General features: G+C 54.7%; 14 non-coding genes across 14 annotated transcripts; all 14 read left to right on the top strand.

The window, feature by feature from the left end:
* The first annotated feature begins 509 nt into the window (after positions 1 to 509).
* Positions 510 to 628, top strand: LOC126155906 (5S ribosomal RNA). The gene has a single exon (XR_007533332.1). It is a non-coding gene; the product is annotated as a 5S ribosomal RNA (ribosomal RNA).
* Positions 629 to 1,475: 847 nt separating this feature from the next.
* Positions 1,476 to 1,594, top strand: LOC126155905 (5S ribosomal RNA). The gene has a single exon (XR_007533331.1). It is a non-coding gene; the product is annotated as a 5S ribosomal RNA (ribosomal RNA).
* An 842-nt stretch (positions 1,595 to 2,436) lies between these two features.
* On the top strand, positions 2,437 to 2,555 carry LOC126155904 (5S ribosomal RNA). Its single transcript, XR_007533330.1, has one exon. It is a non-coding gene; the product is annotated as a 5S ribosomal RNA (ribosomal RNA).
* Positions 2,556 to 3,398: 843 nt separating this feature from the next.
* LOC126155917 (5S ribosomal RNA) lies at positions 3,399 to 3,517 on the top strand. Its single transcript, XR_007533341.1, has one exon. It is a non-coding gene; the product is annotated as a 5S ribosomal RNA (ribosomal RNA).
* Positions 3,518 to 4,363: 846 nt separating this feature from the next.
* On the top strand, positions 4,364 to 4,482 carry LOC126155903 (5S ribosomal RNA). Its single transcript, XR_007533329.1, has one exon. It is a non-coding gene; the product is annotated as a 5S ribosomal RNA (ribosomal RNA).
* Positions 4,483 to 5,325: 843 nt separating this feature from the next.
* On the top strand, positions 5,326 to 5,444 carry LOC126155901 (5S ribosomal RNA). Its single transcript, XR_007533327.1, has one exon. It is a non-coding gene; the product is annotated as a 5S ribosomal RNA (ribosomal RNA).
* Positions 5,445 to 6,286: 842 nt separating this feature from the next.
* On the top strand, positions 6,287 to 6,405 carry LOC126155900 (5S ribosomal RNA). The gene has a single exon (XR_007533326.1). It is a non-coding gene; the product is annotated as a 5S ribosomal RNA (ribosomal RNA).
* An 846-nt stretch (positions 6,406 to 7,251) lies between these two features.
* LOC126155899 (5S ribosomal RNA) lies at positions 7,252 to 7,370 on the top strand. The gene has a single exon (XR_007533325.1). It is a non-coding gene; the product is annotated as a 5S ribosomal RNA (ribosomal RNA).
* An 843-nt stretch (positions 7,371 to 8,213) lies between these two features.
* LOC126155898 (5S ribosomal RNA) lies at positions 8,214 to 8,332 on the top strand. Its single transcript, XR_007533324.1, has one exon. It is a non-coding gene; the product is annotated as a 5S ribosomal RNA (ribosomal RNA).
* Positions 8,333 to 9,174: 842 nt separating this feature from the next.
* Positions 9,175 to 9,293, top strand: LOC126155897 (5S ribosomal RNA). Its single transcript, XR_007533323.1, has one exon. It is a non-coding gene; the product is annotated as a 5S ribosomal RNA (ribosomal RNA).
* An 846-nt stretch (positions 9,294 to 10,139) lies between these two features.
* Positions 10,140 to 10,258, top strand: LOC126156190 (5S ribosomal RNA). Its single transcript, XR_007533590.1, has one exon. It is a non-coding gene; the product is annotated as a 5S ribosomal RNA (ribosomal RNA).
* An 844-nt stretch (positions 10,259 to 11,102) lies between these two features.
* Positions 11,103 to 11,221, top strand: LOC126156189 (5S ribosomal RNA). Its single transcript, XR_007533589.1, has one exon. It is a non-coding gene; the product is annotated as a 5S ribosomal RNA (ribosomal RNA).
* An 842-nt stretch (positions 11,222 to 12,063) lies between these two features.
* On the top strand, positions 12,064 to 12,182 carry LOC126155997 (5S ribosomal RNA). The gene has a single exon (XR_007533415.1). It is a non-coding gene; the product is annotated as a 5S ribosomal RNA (ribosomal RNA).
* An 846-nt stretch (positions 12,183 to 13,028) lies between these two features.
* On the top strand, positions 13,029 to 13,147 carry LOC126156188 (5S ribosomal RNA). The gene has a single exon (XR_007533588.1). It is a non-coding gene; the product is annotated as a 5S ribosomal RNA (ribosomal RNA).
* The last annotated feature ends 280 nt before the right edge of the window (positions 13,148 to 13,427 follow it).

Here is a 13,427-nt window from a genome sequence, read left to right as displayed (position 1 = left end):
GTGCTTGCGCTGCCATATGGACCACGACCCGAGCGGCAGCGAGCGGCAGTCGAGCAAAGTCGGGACAAGTCGGGACGGGGACAGGGACAGGGATAGGAATGGTGCGAATGCACTGCAAACTACGCAGACACCTGGTGTGAGGCGAGGCGAGGCGAGGAAGCCCACATCGCTACCAGTGGCGCCCTCCAGCACGACACTGCCACACCCCGCACAGGCCCTCCGCTGAACACCAGGGACAAGATGCGTCCTCCGCTAGTGTCGAATGCTGCACGCGCCCAGCGAATGACAGGGGGTGCAACGAGAAGCAGTGCGTCTCACACACGCGGCGGTGCGCCCGCCAATTCGGCCGTCGCTCTGCTGGGACGCCGGGCGCGCCTCCCCGCGCCGTCCTCGAGGAACTGGCGGTTGCGGAAGGAAGCGCTTTCGTCAAATGCGGCCGAAAACTAACATTTTGTGTGTTGGGAGAAAAGCCGAACGCGAATTCTGCCGTGCTCCTACATTAGATGAGCGCCAACGGCCATACCATGATGAATACACCGGTTCTCGTCCGATCACCGAAGTTAAGCATCATCGGGCCCGGCTAGTACTTGGATGGGTGACCGCCTGGGAAACCCGGGTGCTGTTGGCTCCCTTCCTTTTTTTTTTTGTTATGTCGCCAGCTCAATTTTCAAACTACCTTTCTGTTGTGACAAAGTTGCTTCCTTAAGCCTTTTAAACTACTTGTAATGGTACGAAAATGCAGTAATTAACTCAGTTTGAGGGAGAATGTGCTAACCAAGTTTGCCAAGAAGACTTTGAAAACGACAAAACAGTACGAATCGGCAGGTGATTTCTGAAATACGTCACCGCCTATTGTTGTGTAGGAGTGTAGAGTTCCAAATTTGATTTGTAACCACGAATTTATTCCTTAGTCGTCTCGTCTCGTCTCGTCTCGTCTCGTCTCGTCTCGTCTCGCAGACGTTTGTCGTGCTTGCGCTGCCATATGGACCACGACCCGAGCGGCAGCGAGCGGCAGTCGAGCAAAGTCGGGACAAGTCGGGACGGGGACAGGGACAGGGATAGGAATGGTGCGAATGCACTGCAAACTACGCAGACACCTGGTGTGAGGCGAGGCGAGGCGAGGAAGCCCACATCGCTACCAGTGGCGCCCTCCAGCACGACACTGCCACACCCCGCACAGGCCCTCCGCTGAACACCAGGGACAAGATGCGTCCTCCGCTAGTGTCGAATGCTGCACGCGCCCAGCGAATGACAGGGGGTGCAACGAGAAGCAGTGCGTCTCACACACGCGGCGGTGCGCCCGCCAATTCGGCCGTCGCTCTGCTGGGACGCCGGGCGCGCCTCCCCGCGCCGTCCTCGAGGAACTGGCGGTTGCGGAAGGAAGCGCTTTCGTCAAATGCGGCCGAAAACTAACATTTTGTGTGTTGGGAGAAAAGCCGAACGCGAATTCTGCCGTGCTCCTACATTAGATGAGCGCCAACGGCCATACCATGATGAATACACCGGTTCTCGTCCGATCACCGAAGTTAAGCATCATCGGGCCCGGCTAGTACTTGGATGGGTGACCGCCTGGGAAACCCGGGTGCTGTTGGCTCCCTTCCTTTTTTTTTTTTGTTATGTCGCCAGCTCAATTTTCAAACTACCTTTCTGTTGTGACAAAGTTGCTTCCTTAAGCCTTTTAAACTACTGTAATGGTACGAAAATGCAGTAATTAACTCAGTTTGAGGGAGAATGTGCTAACCAAGTTTGCCAAGAAGACTTTGAAAACGACAAAACAGTACGAATCGGCAGGTGATTTCTGAAATACGTCACCGCCTATTGTTGTGTAGGAGTGTAGAGTTCCAAATTTGATTTGTAACCACGAATTTATTCCTTAGTCGTCTCGTCTCGTCTCGTCTCGTCTCGTCTCGTCTCGCAGACGTTTGTCGTGCTTGCGCTGCCATATGGACCACGACCCGAGCGGCAGCGAGCGGCAGTCGAGCAAAGTCGGGACAAGTCGGGACGGGGACAGGGACAGGGATAGGAATGGTGCGAATGCACTGCAAACTACGCAGACACCTGGTGTGAGGCGAGGCGAGGCGAGGAAGCCCACATCGCTACCAGTGGCGCCCTCCAGCACGACACTGCCACACCCCGCACAGGCCCTCCGCTGAACACCAGGGACAAGATGCGTCCTCCGCTAGTGTCGAATGCTGCACGCGCCCAGCGAATGACAGGGGGTGCAACGAGAAGCAGTGCGTCTCACACACGCGGCGGTGCGCCCGCCAATTCGGCCGTCGCTCTGCTGGGACGCCGGGCGCGCCTCCCCGCGCCGTCCTCGAGGAACTGGCGGTTGCGGAAGGAAGCGCTTTCGTCAAATGCGGCCGAAAACTAACATTTTGTGTGTTGGGAGAAAAGCCGAACGCGAATTCTGCCGTGCTCCTACATTAGATGAGCGCCAACGGCCATACCATGATGAATACACCGGTTCTCGTCCGATCACCGAAGTTAAGCATCATCGGGCCCGGCTAGTACTTGGATGGGTGACCGCCTGGGAAACCCGGGTGCTGTTGGCTCCCTTCCTTTTTTTTTTTTGTTATGTCGCCAGCTCAATTTTCAAACTACCTTTCTGTTGTGACAAAGTTGCTTCCTTAAGCCTTTTAAACTACTGTAATGGTACGAAAATGCAGTAATTAACTCAGTTTGAGGGAGAATGTGCTAACCAAGTTTGCCAAGAAGACTTTGAAAACGACAAAACAGTACGAATCGGCAGGTGATTTCTGAAATACGTCACCGCCTATTGTTGTGTAGGAGTGTAGAGTTCCAAATTTGATTTGTAACCACGAATTTATTCCTTAGGTCGTCTCGTCTCGTCTCGTCTCGTCTCGTCTCGTCTCGCAGACGTTTGTCGTGCTTGCGCTGCCATATGGACCACGACCCGAGCGGCAGCGAGCGGCAGTCGAGCAAAGTCGGGACAAGTCGGGACGGGGACAGGGACAGGGATAGGAATGGTGCGAATGCACTGCAAACTACGCAGACACCTGGTGTGAGGCGAGGCGAGGCGAGGAAGCCCACATCGCTACCAGTGGCGCCCTCCAGCACGACACTGCCACACCCCGCACAGGCCCTCCGCTGAACACCAGGGACAAGATGCGTCCTCCGCTAGTGTCGAATGCTGCACGCGCCCAGCGAATGACAGGGGGTGCAACGAGAAGCAGTGCGTCTCACACACGCGGCGGTGCGCCCGCCAATTCGGCCGTCGCTCTGCTGGGACGCCGGGCGCGCCTCCCCGCGCCGTCCTCGAGGAACTGGCGGTTGCGGAAGGAAGCGCTTTCGTCAAATGCGGCCGAAAACTAACATTTTGTGTGTTGGGAGAAAAGCCGAACGCGAATTCTGCCGTGCTCCTACATTAGATGAGCGCTAACGGCCATACCATGATGAATACACCGGTTCTCGTCCGATCACCGAAGTTAAGCATCATCGGGCCCGGCTAGTACTTGGATGGGTGACCGCCTGGGAAACCCGGGTGCTGTTGGCTCCCTTCCTTTTTTTTTTTGTTATGTCGCCAGCTCAATTTTCAAACTACCTTTCTGTTGTGACAAAGTTGCTTCCTTAAGCCTTTTAAACTACTGTAATGGTACGAAAATGCAGTAATTAACTCAGTTTGAGGGAGAATGTGCTAACCAAGTTTGCCAAGAAGACTTTGAAAACGACAAAACAGTACGAATCGGCAGGTGATTTCTGAAATACGTCACCGCCTATTGTTGTGTAGGAGTGTAGAGTTCCAAATTTGATTTGTAACCACGAATTTATTCCTTAGTCGTCTCGTCTCGTCTCGTCTCGTCTCGTCTCGTCTCGTCTCGCAGACGTTTGTCGTGCTTGCGCTGCCATATGGACCACGACCCGAGCGGCAGCGAGCGGCAGTCGAGCAAAGTCGGGACAAGTCGGGACGGGGACAGGGACAGGGATAGGAATGGTGCGAATGCACTGCAAACTACGCAGACACCTGGTGTGAGGCGAGGCGAGGCGAGGAAGCCCACATCGCTACCAGTGGCGCCCTCCAGCACGACACTGCCACACCCCGCACAGGCCCTCCGCTGAACACCAGGGACAAGATGCGTCCTCCGCTAGTGTCGAATGCTGCACGCGCCCAGCGAATGACAGGGGGTGCAACGAGAAGCAGTGCGTCTCACACACGCGGCGGTGCGCCCGCCAATTCGGCCGTCGCTCTGCTGGGACGCCGGGCGCGCCTCCCCGCGCCGTCCTCGAGGAACTGGCGGTTGCGGAAGGAAGCGCTTTCGTCAAATGCGGCCGAAAACTAACATTTTGTGTGTTGGGAGAAAAGCCGAACGCGAATTCTGCCGTGCTCCTACATTAGATGAGCGCCAACGGCCATACCATGATGAATACACCGGTTCTCGTCCGATCACCGAAGTTAAGCATCATCGGGCCCGGCTAGTACTTGGATGGGTGACCGCCTGGGAAACCCGGGTGCTGTTGGCTCCCTTCCTTTTTTTTTTTTTGTTATGTCGCCAGCCCAATTTTCAAACTACCTTTCTGTTGTGACAAAGATGCTTCCTTAAGCCTTTTAAACTACTGTAATGGTACGAAAATGCAGTAATTAACTCAGTTTGAGGGAGAATGTGCTAACCAAGTTTGCCAAGAAGACTTTGAAAACGACAAAACAGTACGAATCGGCAGGTGATTTCTGAAATACGTCACCACCTATTGTTGTGTAGGAGTGTAGAGTTCCAAATTTGATTTGTAACCACGAATTTATTCCTTAGTCGTCTCGTCTCGTCTCGTCTCGTCTCGTCTCGTCTCGCAGACGTTTGTCGTGCTTGCGCTGCCATATGGACCACGACCCGAGCGGCAGCGAGCGGCAGTCGAGCAAAGTCGGGACAAGTCGGGACGGGGACAGGGACAGGGATAGGAATGGTGCGAATGCACTGCAAACTACGCAGACACCTGGTGTGAGGCGAGGCGAGGCGAGGAAGCCCACATCGCTACCAGTGGCGCCCTCCAGCACGACACTGCCACACCCCGCACAGGCGCTCCGCTGAACACCAGGGACAAGATGCGTCCTCCGCTAGTGTCGAATGCTGCACGCGCCCAGCGAATGACAGGGGGTGCAACGAGAAGCAGTGCGTCTCACACACGCGGCGGTGCGCCCGCCAATTCGGCCGTCGCTCTGCTGGGACGCCGGGCGCGCCTCCCCGCGCCGTCCTCGAGGAACTGGCGGTTGCGGAAGGAAGCGCTTTCGTCAAATGCGGCCGAAAACTAACATTTTGTGTGTTGGGAGAAAAGCCGAACGCGAATTCTGCCGTGCTCCTACATTAGATGAGCGCCAACGGCCATACCATGATGAATACACCGGTTCTCGTCCGATCACCGAAGTTAAGCATCATCGGGCCCGGCTAGTACTTGGATGGGTGACCGCCTGGGAAACCCGGGTGCTGTTGGCTCCCTTCCTTTTTTTTTTTTGTTATGTCGCCAGCTCAATTTTCAAACTACCTTTCTGTTGTGACAAAGTTGCTTCCTTAAGCCTTTTAAACTACTGTAATGGTACGAAAATGCAGTAATTAACTCAGTTTGAGGGAGAATGTGCTAACCAAGTTTGCCAAGAAGACTTTGAAAACGACAAAACAGTACGAATCGGCAGGTGATTTCTGAAATACGTCACCGCCTATTGTTGTGTAGGAGTGTAGAGTTCCAAATTTGATTTGTAACCACGAATTTATTCCTTAGTCGTCTCGTCTCGTCTCGTCTCGTCTCGTCTCGTCTCGCAGACGTTTGTCGTGCTTGCGCTGCCATATGGACCACGACCCGAGCGGCAGCGAGCGGCAGTCGAGCAAAGTCGGGACAAGTCGGGACGGGGACAGGGACAGGGATAGGAATGGTGCGAATGCACTGCAAACTACGCAGACACCTGGTGTGAGGCGAGGCGAGGCGAGGAAGCCCACATCGCTACCAGTGGCGCCCTCCAGCACGACACTGCCACACCCCGCACAGGCCCTCCGCTGAACACCAGGGACAAGATGCGTCCTCCGCTAGTGTCGAATGCTGCACGCGCCCAGCGAATGACAGGGGGTGCAACGAGAAGCAGTGCGTCTCACACACGCGGCGGTGCGCCCGCCAATTCGGCCGTCGCTCTGCTGGGACGCCGGGCGCGCCTCCCCGCGCCGTCCTCGAGGAACTGGCGGTTGCGGAAGGAAGCGCTTTCGTCAAATGCGGCCGAAAACTAACATTTTGTGTGTTGGGAGAAAAGCCGAACGCGAATTCTGCCGTGCTCCTACATTAGATGAGCGCCAACGGCCATACCATGATGAATACACCGGTTCTCGTCCGATCACCGAAGTTAAGCATCATCGGGCCCGGCTAGTACTTGGATGGGTGACCGCCTGGGAAACCCGGGTGCTGTTGGCTCCCTTCCTTTTTTTTTTTGTTATGTCGCCAGCTCAATTTTCAAACTACCTTTCTGTTGTGACAAAGTTGCTTCCTTAAGCCTTTTAAACTACTGTAATGGTACGAAAATGCAGTAATTAACTCAGTTTGAGGGAGAATGTGCTAACCAAGTTTGCCAAGAAGACTTTGAAAACGACAAAACAGTACGAATCGGCAGGTGATTTCTGAAATACGTCACCGCCTATTGTTGTGTAGGAGTGTAGAGTTCCAAATTTGATTTGTAACCACGAATTTATTCCTTAGTCGTCTCGTCTCGTCTCGTCTCGTCTCGTCTCGTCTCGTCTCGCAGACGTTTGTCGTGCTTGCGCTGCCATATGGACCACGACCCGAGCGGCAGCGAGCGGCAGTCGAGCAAAGTCGGGACAAGTCGGGACGGGGACAGGGACAGGGATAGGAATGGTGCGAATGCACTGCAAACTACGCAGACACCTGGTGTGAGGCGAGGCGAGGCGAGGAAGCCCACATCGCTACCAGTGGCGCCCTCCAGCACGACACTGCCACACCCCGCACAGGCCCTCCGCTGAACACCAGGGACAAGATGCGTCCTCCGCTAGTGTCGAATGCTGCACGCGCCCAGCGAATGACAGGGGGTGCAACGAGAAGCAGTGCGTCTCACACACGCGGCGGTGCGCCCGCCAATTCGGCCGTCGCTCTGCTGGGACGCCGGGCGCGCCTCCCCGCGCCGTCCTCGAGGAACTGGCGGTTGCGGAAGGAAGCGCTTTCGTCAAATGCGGCCGAAAACTAACATTTTGTGTGTTGGGAGAAAAGCCGAACGCGAATTCTGCCGTGCTCCTACATTAGATGAGCGCCAACGGCCATACCATGATGAATACACCGGTTCTCGTCCGATCACCGAAGTTAAGCATCATCGGGCCCGGCTAGTACTTGGATGGGTGACCGCCTGGGAAACCCGGGTGCTGTTGGCTCCCTTCCTTTTTTTTTTTTTGTTATGTCGCCAGCCCAATTTTCAAACTACCTTTCTGTTGTGACAAAGATGCTTCCTTAAGCCTTTTAAACTACTGTAATGGTACGAAAATGCAGTAATTAACTCAGTTTGAGGGAGAATGTGCTAACCAAGTTTGCCAAGAAGACTTTGAAAACGACAAAACAGTACGAATCGGCAGGTGATTTCTGAAATACGTCACCACCTATTGTTGTGTAGGAGTGTAGAGTTCCAAATTTGATTTGTAACCACGAATTTATTCCTTAGTCGTCTCGTCTCGTCTCGTCTCGTCTCGTCTCGTCTCGCAGACGTTTGTCGTGCTTGCGCTGCCATATGGACCACGACCCGAGCGGCAGCGAGCGGCAGTCGAGCAAAGTCGGGACAAGTCGGGACGGGGACAGGGACAGGGATAGGAATGGTGCGAATGCACTGCAAACTACGCAGACACCTGGTGTGAGGCGAGGCGAGGCGAGGAAGCCCACATCGCTACCAGTGGCGCCCTCCAGCACGACACTGCCACACCCCGCACAGGCGCTCCGCTGAACACCAGGGACAAGATGCGTCCTCCGCTAGTGTCGAATGCTGCACGCGCCCAGCGAATGACAGGGGGTGCAACGAGAAGCAGTGCGTCTCACACACGCGGCGGTGCGCCCGCCAATTCGGCCGTCGCTCTGCTGGGACGCCGGGCGCGCCTCCCCGCGCCGTCCTCGAGGAACTGGCGGTTGCGGAAGGAAGCGCTTTCGTCAAATGCGGCCGAAAACTAACATTTTGTGTGTTGGGAGAAAAGCCGAACGCGAATTCTGCCGTGCTCCTACATTAGATGAGCGCCAACGGCCATACCATGATGAATACACCGGTTCTCGTCCGATCACCGAAGTTAAGCATCATCGGGCCCGGCTAGTACTTGGATGGGTGACCGCCTGGGAAACCCGGGTGCTGTTGGCTCCCTTCCTTTTTTTTTTTTGTTATGTCGCCAGCTCAATTTTCAAACTACCTTTCTGTTGTGACAAAGTTGCTTCCTTAAGCCTTTTAAACTACTGTAATGGTACGAAAATGCAGTAATTAACTCAGTTTGAGGGAGAATGTGCTAACCAAGTTTGCCAAGAAGACTTTGAAAACGACAAAACAGTACGAATCGGCAGGTGATTTCTGAAATACGTCACCGCCTATTGTTGTGTAGGAGTGTAGAGTTCCAAATTTGATTTGTAACCACGAATTTATTCCTTAGTCGTCTCGTCTCGTCTCGTCTCGTCTCGTCTCGTCTCGCAGACGTTTGTCGTGCTTGCGCTGCCATATGGACCACGACCCGAGCGGCAGCGAGCGGCAGTCGAGCAAAGTCGGGACAAGTCGGGACGGGGACAGGGACAGGGATAGGAATGGTGCGAATGCACTGCAAACTACGCAGACACCTGGTGTGAGGCGAGGCGAGGCGAGGAAGCCCACATCGCTACCAGTGGCGCCCTCCAGCACGACACTGCCACACCCCGCACAGGCCCTCCGCTGAACACCAGGGACAAGATGCGTCCTCCGCTAGTGTCGAATGCTGCACGCGCCCAGCGAATGACAGGGGGTGCAACGAGAAGCAGTGCGTCTCACACACGCGGCGGTGCGCCCGCCAATTCGGCCGTCGCTCTGCTGGGACGCCGGGCGCGCCTCCCCGCGCCGTCCTCGAGGAACTGGCGGTTGCGGAAGGAAGCGCTTTCGTCAAATGCGGCCGAAAACTAACATTTTGTGTGTTGGGAGAAAAGCCGAACGCGAATTCTGCCGTGCTCCTACATTAGATGAGCGCCAACGGCCATACCATGATGAATACACCGGTTCTCGTCCGATCACCGAAGTTAAGCATCATCGGGCCCGGCTAGTACTTGGATGGGTGACCGCCTGGGAAACCCGGGTGCTGTTGGCTCCCTTCCTTTTTTTTTTTGTTATGTCGCCAGCTCAATTTTCAAACTACCTTTCTGTTGTGACAAAGTTGCTTCCTTAAGCCTTTTAAACTACTGTAATGGTACGAAAATGCAGTAATTAACTCAGTTTGAGGGAGAATGTGCTAACCAAGTTTGCCAAGAAGACTTTGAAAACGACAAAACAGTACGAATCGGCAGGTGATTTCTGAAATACGTCACCGCCTATTGTTGTGTAGGAGTGTAGAGTTCCAAATTTGATTTGTAACCACGAATTTATTCCTTAGTCGTCTCGTCTCGTCTCGTCTCGTCTCGTCTCGTCTCGTCTCGCAGACGTTTGTCGTGCTTGCGCTGCCATATGGACCACGACCCGAGCGGCAGCGAGCGGCAGTCGAGCAAAGTCGGGACAAGTCGGGACGGGGACAGGGACAGGGATAGGAATGGTGCGAATGCACTGCAAACTACGCAGACACCTGGTGTGAGGCGAGGCGAGGCGAGGAAGCCCACATCGCTACCAGTGGCGCCCTCCAGCACGACACTGCCACACCCCGCACAGGCCCTCCGCTGAACACCAGGGACAAGATGCGTCCTCCGCTAGTGTCGAATGCTGCACGCGCCCAGCGAATGACAGGGGGTGCAACGAGAAGCAGTGCGTCTCACACACGCGGCGGTGCGCCCGCCAATTCGGCCGTCGCTCTGCTGGGACGCCGGGCGCGCCTCCCCGCGCCGTCCTCGAGGAACTGGCGGTTGCGGAAGGAAGCGCTTTCGTCAAATGCGGCCGAAAACTAACATTTTGTGTGTTGGGAGAAAAGCCGAACGCGAATTCTGCCGTGCTCCTACATTAGATGAGCGCCAACGGCCATACCATGATGAATACACCGGTTCTCGTCCGATCACCGAAGTTAAGCATCATCGGGCCCGGCTAGTACTTGGATGGGTGACCGCCTGGGAAACCCGGGTGCTGTTGGCTCCCTTCCTTTTTTTTTTTTTTGTTATGTCGCCAGCCCAATTTTCAAACTACCTTTCTGTTGTGACAAAGATGCTTCCTTAAGCCTTTTAAACTACTGTAATGGTACGAAAATGCAGTAATTAACTCAGTTTGAGGGAGAATGTGCTAACCAAGTTTGCCAAGAAGACTTTGAAAACGACAAAACAGTACGAATCGGCAGGTGATTTCTGAAATACGTCACCACCTATTGTTGTGTAGGAGTGTAGAGTTCCAAATTTGATTTGTAACCACGAATTTATTCCTTAGTCGTCTCGTCTCGTCTCGTCTCGTCTCGTCTCGTCTCGCAGACGTTTGTCGTGCTTGCGCTGCCATATGGACCACGACCCGAGCGGCAGCGAGCGGCAGTCGAGCAAAGTCGGGACAAGTCGGGACGGGGACAGGGACAGGGATAGGAATGGTGCGAATGCACTGCAAACTACGCAGACACCTGGTGTGAGGCGAGGCGAGGCGAGGAAGCCCACATCGCTACCAGTGGCGCCCTCCAGCACGACACTGCCACACCCCGCACAGGCGCTCCGCTGAACACCAGGGACAAGATGCGTCCTCCGCTAGTGTCGAATGCTGCACGCGCCCAGCGAATGACAGGGGGTGCAACGAGAAGCAGTGCGTCTCACACACGCGGCGGTGCGCCCGCCAATTCGGCCGTCGCTCTGCTGGGACGCCGGGCGCGCCTCCCCGCGCCGTCCTCGAGGAACTGGCGGTTGCGGAAGGAAGCGCTTTCGTCAAATGCGGCCGAAAACTAACATTTTGTGTGTTGGGAGAAAAGCCGAACGCGAATTCTGCCGTGCTCCTACATTAGATGAGCGCCAACGGCCATACCATGATGAATACACCGGTTCTCGTCCGATCACCGAAGTTAAGCATCATCGGGCCCGGCTAGTACTTGGATGGGTGACCGCCTGGGAAACCCGGGTGCTGTTGGCTCCCTTCCTTTTTTTTTTTTGTTATGTCGCCAGCTCAATTTTCAAACTACCTTTCTGTTGTGACAAAGTTGCTTCCTTAAGCCTTTTAAACTACTGTAATGGTACGAAAATGCAGTAATTAACTCAGTTTGAGGGAGAATGTGCTAACCAAGTTTGCCAAGAAGACTTTGAAAACGACAAAACAGTACGAATCGGCAGGTGATTTCTGAAATACGTCACCGCCTATTGTTGTGTAGGAGTGTAGAGTTCCAAATTTGATTTGTAACCACGAATTTATTCCTTAGTCGTCTCGTCTCGTCTCGTCTCGTCTCGTCTCGTCTCGCAGACGTTTGTCGTGCTTGCGCTGCCATATGGACCACGACCCGAGCGGCAGCGAGCGGCAGTCGAGCAAAGTCGGGACAAGTCGGGACGGGGACAGGGACAGGGATAGGAATGGTGCGAATGCACTGCAAACTACGCAGACACCTGGTGTGAGGCGAGGCGAGGCGAGGAAGCCCACATCGCTACCAGTGGCGCCCTCCAGCACGACACTGCCACACCCCGCACAGGCCCTCCGCTGAACACCAGGGACAAGATGCGTCCTCCGCTAGTGTCGAATGCTGCACGCGCCCAGCGAATGACAGGGGGTGCAACGAGAAGCAGTGCGTCTCACACACGCGGCGGTGCGCCCGCCAATTCGGCCGTCGCTCTGCTGGGACGCCGGGCGCGCCTCCCCGCGCCGTCCTCGAGGAACTGGCGGTTGCGGAAGGAAGCGCTTTCGTCAAATGCGGCCGAAAACTAACATTTTGTGTGTTGGGAGAAAAGCCGAACGCGAATTCTGCCGTGCTCCTACATTAGATGAGCGCCAACGGCCATACCATGATGAATACACCGGTTCTCGTCCGATCACCGAAGTTAAGCATCATCGGGCCCGGCTAGTACTTGGATGAGTGACCGCCTGGGAAACCCGGGTGCTGTTGGCTCCCTTCCTTTTTTTTTTTGTTATGTCGCCAGCTCAATTTTCAAACTACCTTTCTGTTGTGACAAAGTTGCTTCCTTAAGCCTTTTAAACTACTGTAATGGTACGAAAATGCAGTAATTAACTCAGTTTGAGGGAGAATGTGCTAACCAAGTTTGCCAAGAAGACTTTGAAAACGACAAAACAGTACGAATCGGCAGGTGATTTCTGAAATACGTCACCGCCTATTGTTGTGTAGGAGTGTAGAGTTCCAAATTTGATTTGTAACCACGAATTTATTCCTTAGTCGTCTCGTCTCGTCTCGTCTCGTCTCGTCTCGTCTCGTCTCGCAGACGTTTGTCGTGCTTGCGCTGCCATATGGACCACGACCCGAGCGGCAGCGAGCGGCAGTCGAGCAAAGTCGGGACAAGTCGGGACGGGGACAGGGACAGGGATAGGAATGGTGCGAATGCACTGCAAACTACGCAGACACCTGGTGTGAGGCGAGGCGAGGCGAGGAAGCCCACATCGCTACCAGTGGCGCCCTCCAGCACGACACTGCCACACCCCGCACAGGCCCTCCGCTGAACACCAGGGACAAGATGCGTCCTCCGCTAGTGTCGAATGCTGCACGCGCCCAGCGAATGACAGGGGGTGCAACGAGAAGCAGTGCGTCTCACACACGCGGCGGTGCGCCCGCCAATTCGGCCGTCGCTCTGCTGGGACGCCGGGCGCGCCTCCCCGCGCCGTCCTCGAGGAACTGGCGGTTGCGGAAGGAAGCGCTTTCGTCAAATGCGGCCGAAAACTAACATTTTGTGTGTTGGGAGAAAAGCCGAACGCGAATTCTGCCGTGCTCCTACATTAGATGAGCGCCAACGGCCATACCATGATGAATACACCGGTTCTCGTCCGATCACCGAAGTTAAGCATCATCGGGCCCGGCTAGTACTTGGATGGGTGACCGCCTGGGAAACCCGGGTGCTGTTGGCTCCCTTCCTTTTTTTTTTTTTGTTATGTCGCCAGCTCAATTTTCAAACTACCTTTCTGTTGTGACAAAGTTGCTTCCTTAAGCCTTTTAAACTACTGTAATGGTACGAAAATGCAGTAATTAACTCAGTTTGAGGGAGAATGTGCTAACCAAGTTTGCCAAGAAGACTTTGAAAACGACAAAACAGTACGAATCGGCAGGTGATTTCTGAAATACGTCACCACCTATTGTTGTGTAGGAGTGTAGAGTTCCAAATTTGATTTGTAACCACGAATTTATTCC

This window comes from Schistocerca cancellata, unplaced genomic scaffold, assembly GCF_023864275.1.
Source record: "Schistocerca cancellata isolate TAMUIC-IGC-003103 unplaced genomic scaffold, iqSchCanc2.1 HiC_scaffold_1102, whole genome shotgun sequence".
Lineage (NCBI taxonomy): Eukaryota > Metazoa > Arthropoda > Insecta > Orthoptera > Acrididae > Schistocerca > Schistocerca cancellata.
The sequence above is the reverse complement of the archived record's forward strand: the minus strand, read 5'-3'. Positions and strand labels throughout refer to the sequence as shown.